Below are 6,887 nucleotides of genomic sequence, written 5' to 3' on the forward strand. Positions count from 1 at the left end.
GTTTCTGTATACTCCTCTTAAGTCACCATTAAACAAGTATGCTAGCAATACCTTAGCACCTGAAATAACCCTGCAACAGCCTAGCAACACCTTAGTAACCACCTAGGATACCATAGCAAGACCCTAATAGTACCTCACCAACCACCTGGGATACCATAGCAATGGCCTAACAACACTTGTTGCTGTGGCATCCCAGGTGGTTGCTTAGATGTTGCTAGGCCATTGCTAGGGTATCCCAAGTGATTGCTAAAGGGTTGCTAGGCAGTTGCTGTGCTATTCTAGGTGGCTGCTAGAGTGTTATTAGACCATTTCTATGGTGGCAACTGCATGGAATAGCACAGCAACTGCCTAGCAACCCCTTAGCCACATAGGATACCGTAGCAATGGCCTAGCATCTAAGGACCATAGCTTAGATGTTTGGTTACCATAGCAATAGTCCACCAATGCTTTAGCAACCACCTGGGATGCCGTAGCTTTAGCTTAGCAACACCTTACCAGTCACCTAACAACCACCAAGCTATGTCCTAACAACAGGCTGGAATACCATTATAACTGTTCAGAATCACTATATAAACCCAATTAAGCTAAATTGTGAAGCATTATTTGCAGACTTTGTCAAAGTTCATTCACAAACTTTACCTCTGTAGTTGTTCTTGTGATGTCATGAAAATCACTTATGTATATCCTCCCATTTAGCCTGCAGCAGGTTATCTCCATGCATTCATGTTGAAGTTATAAGTAAAATTTCAGCCCAGACTACTTTTGATTGAAGCATTCTAGAGGACAGCCAATCAGAGCAGAGGTCATTTACATGTATCAGTCTTAAAGATACAGACTGTTTAATTCCAAGGTAATGGAAGAGGTTGGAAAAATAATAAAACATACATTTTGATGGTGCATAAACATACACAGACATCAAGATATCAAAAGACATACTCAGCGGGTACCAGCGAGACATGCAATCAAGTTTAGCTCATCCACATTTAAGATTGTTGGCAGACACAATGGAAAAACAAGACTGAGGGAGTGAGCGCTGAAGCTGCAAGGTGGTTACCCGAGCATGTGCAAGATGTGTGGTAGACTATCCAGTGGCTCGTGTGCATGAGCGGCTAACTTAGAGGACTTCTGAATAGCTGAATCAGCTAGGGCACTGTTACTGCTGAGTAGTGTTCTGTCACTGAATTTGATTCTCCAATAATGCCTCAGCCTTCTGTGACATCTCAAAGAGATGGAGCAGCAGTCAAGTTTCATCCTTGTTATGCACAGATCAGTCAGTGTCATGATTACAGATTCGTAAAGGGTTCAAAAGACTTATAGTTAAAAGTGTCTAAAATGGTTCACATACAATAAAACAGATATCCAGACTTTGAATCTAGCTTCTGATCCTGGATTCTGGTTCACCCTTATGCTTTTATTACAGATATTTAAAAACATGAATAAACTCTACTCAATACTATTTGGAAGAAACTCTGTTCTGGAATGCTTTTATGGCAGATTTGCAACAGGTTGTTCAGGTTAGCTGGATCGTGATCATGAACTACAATTTTTTTAATGGTTTGAGAGATTCTCCTTGGGTTTCTTAGCAGATTAAAGCAGATGTTTTTGGAGTTTCTCCCTGTATTTTGCTTTGTCCATTTTTTCCTCATTTGTAACAAAATGTCCATTCTTACTGGTGTAATTATATTTATATTTTAGACTGGTGACACTCCTAAAGCTACTGCTCCACACGTTTTAACCCATGTAATGGGCCAAGTAAGTATTCCAGTTTGGACCATCTCTACTGGTTCATTCGTCAAGATATTCCCCTCTCCTACTTTTTGAGTTTGGGTGCTGCAGCCACACTCACTGCTAACAGGTGTATAAAATCAAGCACATAGCCTTGCAGCCTCCATGGACAAACAATAGCAATAGAATGGGTCATACTGAAGAGCCCAGTGACTTTAAATTCAGCGCTATAATGGGCTGTCAGTTCCTGAAATTTCCACCCTTCTAGATCAACCCTAGTCAACTGTAAGTGCTATTATACAATTTGTACAAAATGTTCTGACATCCACTGGGAAATATCTGACACAGAGCTGGAAAATCTATCAACAGAATCTTTAATTTCAGAAGAAATGGAAATGTATAATTGAATCATCAGCATAACTATGAAAAGTGATTTCACATTTCCTAGTAACATTACTTAGAGGAAGCATGTACAGAGAGAAAAGCAGAGGTCCTAAAATTGAACCTTGTGGGACTCCAGAAAAGATTCCTAGGACACAACAGATAGATAAACTAGTAAGCAATCAAAAAGATTTATTTGAAAAGGCTGACAGATGATCATCCACAAGCTTATATCTGACCAAAAAACTATAGTTACGATGTCAAGCTTGGAACAATAGAAAAACCCTTTTTGGTGCTATATGGAACCCTTTTCTAAAAGGTTCTACATAGAACTATATACAACACATTCTCTATCTATCTGAAGAGCCCTTTCACAATGCAAAGACTCCTTTAATCATGCAAAGGGTTCTTTGAGTGTTCATGGCTCTATATGGAGTGTACATGAAGGCCTTTTTGTGTAAGAATATTTGAAATATCACATCAACATCATTATTTTAGCAAAAGTAACCTTAAAGACAAAGTTGAATTCAAGAGTTAACAAGTATTCAACACCACACTGTGCTTGTGCCATCATGAACACAGATCTGAACAGAGATCAAATTAATTTGCAGCAGATACAGAAGAGTTGACTTCACAGGCCATGCACAGACCATTCTGCAGACAGACATGGGGGCATTTACAGACCTGGCTAAGCGTCATCTGACCAAGCAATTTCTTTCCAGCGACTGTCCTGCCAGAAAGAACCAGCAGTGGCAGAGGATCCGGTAACTCTGATCATATCAACTCTGCAGTTTTCCAGTTCTGACTGAGGCAGTAAGAAAAATGGAGCTTGAGATGGTTCAGCATTAGGCTGGGAGATGTACAGAAAACTGCAGAATTACTGGCATCCTTCATAGAAATGAATGAAAACCGATATATTAAATAACCCCCACACATACAATAAACAATATTTTGGGCTTAAACAGACAGGTAAACTGCATATTTTTGTTTTGAAACAACAAAAAAGTGTTCTTTAATAACACAGTTCTTTTTGAAAACATACATGTGACATTTAGTAATATTCGTTGAAGCCACCCCTGCCAAGAATATCAGCACTGAGCTGTGGAGAACACTTGTTACGGGATCTCAGATCACCGCTCCATGCAGAACATTTCCAGTTCCTTCACTTGTGGACGGTCTTCTTCAATACATACCACAGGTTTTCAACTGAAAATTGACAGGGCAACTGCAAAATTTTGATTTTGTGTTCCCAACCATTTCTGTGTGGATTTTGATGTGTGTTTAGGGTCATTATCTTGCTGAAAGGTCCAGCCACAGCCAAGTATAAGCCTTTTGCTAGAGGCAAACAGATTTTGGGCTAAAATCTGCTGGTATATTGTAGAATTTATTTTGGACCCCTAGCAGCAAAACAGCCTAAAAGCATCTACAACCCACTAACATATCTGACACTGAGTACCAGGTGTTTTTTGTTGTATGCTTATACTCTTTTTGCCAAGACAATGGGGTGCATGACCAAAAAGTTCAAATTGTGTCTCATCTGACCACATCACACAATCCTGCTTGTAGTTTTAATCACATTTTTACAAAGTTCAGGTGCTGTATTTTGTTGCTTGCTCTTAGGAAAGACTTCTTTCATGGAACTCTTCCAAACAGCTTCTGGTCATGGAGGTGGATTTTGGATTGCAAAATGTTAAAACCACAAGATTCTGCTAAACTGTGCAGTTCTGAAACTGTGATCTTTGGGTTCCTCTCACTGTCTATGGGGATAGTGTGCTCAGGCATCTTCTTCCTGGCAAATGTTCTATGCTTTTCAAACTATTTTTGTTATTACCCTGACTGTGCTTAATGCTAATCAATTAATAAACTGACTACTAATGTTCTATAACCATTTCCTCATCCAAAACTCTGTTTCATTTAAACTGACAGCTCTTTTAATGGATGTCAAAGGGATGTTCCATGTGTGTAACCTCATATTTAGACCCCAGGTAAACAAAAATTGGTCATAGACAACATTGGAGTTCCTGCAGACTAGGAGCAACAAAAAAAAAGATTTTTTTCCAAAAGATGTACATTTCTTTGTTTTTCTTTAAAATATTCTTCAGGGGTGCCAATAATTTTGGGATACTAAAGCAATGGCCTAGCAACACCTTAGCAACCGCCTGAGATTCCATAGCAACAGCTTAGCAATACCTTAGCAACCTCCTGGGATACCTTAACAATTGCTTAGCAACACCTTAGCAACCACCTGGGATACCATAGTAATTGCTTAGCAACACCTTAGCAAATATTTTACCCCCTAAAGATGCAAATTTCTTTATTTATTAGTGTTGCCTATAATTTTGGGATACCAGAGCAATGGCCTAGCAACACCTTAGCAACCGCCTGAGATCCCATAGCAACAGCCGAGCAACACAATCAGCACAACCCAACAACCCAGCTGCATTCTTTCACATCAGGTCCGTAAACATGATGGCCTGAGCATTCCATGCACTGTGCACTCTGACCCTCGCTATTCTTGCAACACTCTAGAGTACAAAGAGGCATGCACAGCGCTGCACTGTACACTGAAGACCGCATGCATTCGCGCCCAAATTTGACACAGATGTCACTTATGATTTGTGCTACAAATGCTATTCCTGGTGTTTCATGATTGATACTGACATACAATGTCCTGTTGAAAACGGGCGCCTCATAAAGGTGTTCACTCAAGCAGTCACACCTTTGAGTTTGACCCCTTGTCCTGATTTTAAAGTGCAATCTGTTGAGTAACTCTTGTTTACCTTCAGCTCTTTTACACCAGCACACAGATGCATCACTGGTCTATTTATAAAATGTCAGTGTAGCTTAAAGAACGCATGTCATACATCTGAAACACAGATGTGTTGGCTTTTGTGACATCACAGAGATGGTGAATTCAAAATGGTCAGTTTTTATGGGCCGCATGGAATGAGAACTAAATGGTACATTTTACAAACTTTAGCAATGCTTGAAAGTCATGTTATGTCAGGAAAGTTAGGATGGGGTGTACCTGGTCCGCAACAATGTTTAGGTAAACTCTTTAAAAAACGGTTCTTTAAGGGTTCTTTTGTAAAGGCAGTGGTTCTATTTAGTTTCATATAGAACCATTTCATACTTAAATGGTTCTTTGCATGAGGAAATGGTTCTTCAGATTAAGGGAGAATGTGTTGTGTATGTTCCTGTATACACTCTTAGTTCAATATAGTACCAAAAAAGGGTTCTTTGGCTTGTAAGAAATGTGGAACCCTTTTTGGTGCTATAGAACCCTTTTTAAAAAGGCTTTTTATAGAATCATCTACAGCACATTCTCCATCAATATGAAGAACCCTTTCATGATGCAAAGAACCCTTTAATCATGCAGAGGGTTCTTTGAGTGTTCATGGTTCTATGTAGAACCATTTTCTTGAAGAACCATCTTTTTTAAGAGTGTATCACCAAAAACGTTTCTTCTATTGTTATGATGTCAAGCTTCACTCTTAAAAAGATGGTTCTTTAAGGGTTCTTTAGTAAAGACATAGACTTATATAGAATGAACACTCAAACAACTGTTTGCTCGCCTAGTGTTCTATGCATCATGAAATCATTCTTCAGATTGATAGAGAATGTGTTGTAGATGGTTCTGTATAGAACCTTTTTGAAAATGGTTCTAGATAGCACCAAAAATGGCTCTTCTATTGTTACAAGCTCAACATCATAACAATAGCGAAACCCTTTTTGGTGCTATATAGGACCATTTTCAAAAAGATTCTATACAGAACTAGATGCAACTCATTCTCCATCAATCTGTGGAAAGATTTCATGATGCAAAGAATCATTTAAGCATGAAATGGTTTTATATAAAACCCATGGTTCCAAACAGAAACATTGCCGTTATCAAAGAAAGAGTTTACCTAAACATAGTTGCAGACTATGTTCACTCCTTCATGGCGATAGTGTTTCCCAGTGGCAGTGGCCTCTTTCAGCAAGAAGTCCAAATCCACGGCGGCTCCACTTCTTAACTTGTAGTTAAGTGTAGGTGTCACACATCAGATTGATGTCTTGTTGAACGTCTGGATCAGAACATCTCCCAGATCATCACACTGCCTCCGCCAGCCTGTCTTCTTCCCACAGTGCATCCTGGTGCCATCACTTCCCCAGGCAACCAGGCCGTTCATGTGATGTAAAAGAATACAGGACTCATCAGACCAAGCGACCTTCTTCTGAGGTTCTGTGTTGACACTTGCATGCCGATTAAGTGAAATTATGTTGGCAGATCATTTTGCTTGCTTCAAGCATATGTTTACAACAAGTATCCATCAATGTAGTGAGATGATTTCACTTAATAAAATCACTCACAACAAGTAAAAAACTACCCAGTAATAAGTTAAATAATTCTACAATAAGATTAACAACAATCTGAACCTGAGAAATATTACATTTTCTGATTAGATTCAAGTTCATTTCATTTGACAAGATGCCATTTTTTGCAATGGCAAATCTTGATGTAGCTTTAAATCAGTCATCTTGATTTACACTCGTTGTGCGTACGTGTACCTGCGGCTGTATTTCACTGTACGGGTCATGAGTGCAGGGGGCTCGCATGCTCAGATCTGTGCTTTGACGCCTCTTTCATATGTGCATGCCTGCATGTTTGCTCGAACGCTCTGAACTCTGCTGTAGAAGCCAGACAAGAAGGCAAGTGGAAAAGCCTCTGGCCAAATAGATATTTTTAGACCTGGCCATTGTCAGAGCCTGGAAACCTCTGTAATCTGACCAGCCCTCCT

The sequence above is a fragment of the Colossoma macropomum genome, unplaced genomic scaffold (assembly GCF_904425465.1).
Source record: "Colossoma macropomum unplaced genomic scaffold, Colossoma_macropomum, whole genome shotgun sequence".
In the NCBI taxonomy this organism is placed as follows: Eukaryota; Metazoa; Chordata; class Actinopteri; order Characiformes; family Serrasalmidae; genus Colossoma; species Colossoma macropomum.